Raw genomic sequence first — 2,435 nt, 5'->3', positions numbered from 1 at the left:
ATATATATATATATACATATAGGGTGCCCCAAAAAATGTATACAGAATTTAGCAGCTGATAACTCAATTAGTATTTCTTCTTTCCAGATTAAAACCATTGGAATTAATGATGGTAGTTATACTAAACTTTGAACAAAGAAAATTCATTCCAAAATTACACTGGAAGTGTGCAAACGCAGTTGAAGTGCAAAGACAGTTTAGGATGGAATTTCAAACAGATACACAAACGCGACTTATCATCATTCGAATTAGAGATAAGTTTGAAGCCGATGGAACTGTTCAGAATGCCTACGAGAAACGTTCCTGAAGAGCACGAACATCGACAAACCCCACAAAGCAAGAAGAAGTGCTGGAAACGTATCACCAAAGTCCAAGAAAATCTGTGCGAGTTGTGAGGTAGTAATTTCAAAATCGTCTGTCCAATGCATTTTGAAGCGTTTTCAACGAAAAAGTTACGTTCCAAGATTAGTCCATGCTACTAATGACGATGATCTAGTATTGCGAGTGGTACTTGGCACGATGTGTAGAAGATGCACACTTTCCAACAAAGATTGTGTGGAGTGATGAGGCCATATTCAAATTAAATGGTTCAAATAACCGCCACAATCGCAAGTATTGGGGACCTGAGAATCCGCATGTTATGGTGGAAACCATGTTAATTTACCAGGAGTTACAGTGTGGTGAGGCTTATCATCAAGAGAATTAATTGGACCGTTCTTTTTTGACGCTACTGTGACTGGTCCCGTCTACTTGAACTTGTTGCAACAGTCTGCCATGCCAAGCATTAGAGAAGACTTTGAAGATGAGGAGTCTTTTTTCCAGCAAGATGGGGCACCCCTACCCTACCATCGTGATGTTAGATCCTTCCTTGATGAGATCTTGCCAAACAGGTGGATTGGACGAAGGGGTTTCGTTAATACCCTCCGCGTTCACCAGATCGTACACCACTAGACTTTTTTGTACGGGCATACCTAAAAGACAAAGTCTACGCTATAAAATCAGCAACAGTCGCTGATTTGAGAGTAGCCATTGAACGAGAATGCACACAAATACCAAACGAATTGTTTCTGCGATTCCATTGCTTCGAGTTGTCAGCAGTGCCTGGACCAAAACGAACGTCAGTTTGACAGCAGTTGTTGACAAAACAATAAAATAATGTCTGTAGATTCTATTAAATTTTGAAAATGAAATGTATTTCAATAAACACCTACTTTACAATTATCTAAAGTGTGTATACATTTTGGGGGACACCCTGTATAAATACATATATATATGTGTGTGTGTGCGTGTGTGTGTGTATATGTGCGGTTGCATGTATGTAGTGTGTTTGTCTTTGTGTTCCTTCCATCATCACTACTTGACAACAAGTATTGATTTACCTACGTCTCCGTAACTTAACGATTCAGCAAAAGAAACCGACAAAATAAGTTCCCGAATTAAAAAAAAATAAACATTGGGGTCGATTTGCCCGACTAAATACTAGAAGGTGTCGCTCCAGCATAGCCGCAGTCAAAACGCTGAAATATGCAAAAGAAATCAAGAAATCAGGGTTTCCCTATGTGGACTAAGGATGTTGATAAAACGGTATGTAATTCTTTCGCCCTACACTGTGATGATATACACTGAAAATTATTCTGATGCTGAATATATAAATATATAAGTTTCAACATAGGAACATTGGTCAAACATTCGCATCAAATTTTCCCTCTTGCAAATACCATATATTTGACATAGTTGTTTAAAATGCGAAGCAAATTTCGTGCTCTGTTGCTCAAAAGGGATATAAATATTGTGAATATTTTACTGTTGGGAAAAAATTCATTTATTATTAACTATTTAAATATCTACTCGTTTTTCTACGCAGGTTAAATAAATTAGTATTTTGTGTCTACAATCATAATGGTGGACTTCGTTCGCCGTAACGATTATGGGCACGTTTTTCTTAAAACGCCAGTCTCTTAAAGTAAATATTCGTAAACAGCTGATAAAATATCGAGCGAAGGTGTTCTTAGGAAAACGTGGATTTTTGAGCTATGTATCAGTGGAGTCGAACTAAATCGAATTTTCCCGTAACTTCGATCGGGCAAAAAGTGGGTAATTCACGACACCAATAAATTGTTATTGTTCCTGACCGTACACTGTCCACTTGTTTTCTATATCTGCCACGGACTGATTGAAACTTACAAACTTCCTCTACTTGGATCTCTGATTCTTACCCTTATATACCAATACACACACACACATACGAGTAAATGTAAGGACATGCAGGTTAAGCGAGTCGATATACAAAAAGTATTAAATACATTTAATACAGAGAATGTACATATGTTTACACATAAAAAGGTCCGACTTACACAGAATAGAAATGATATCAAGAATTAAAGGGTTTGAATAAGAGTTTTACGAGTCCAACAGCTGTTTCTGGGGGCTTGGTG

Source organism: Octopus bimaculoides, chromosome 16, assembly GCF_001194135.2.
Source record: "Octopus bimaculoides isolate UCB-OBI-ISO-001 chromosome 16, ASM119413v2, whole genome shotgun sequence".
Taxonomy (NCBI): Eukaryota; Metazoa; Mollusca; class Cephalopoda; order Octopoda; family Octopodidae; genus Octopus; species Octopus bimaculoides.
This window is presented reverse-complemented; position numbering follows the sequence as displayed.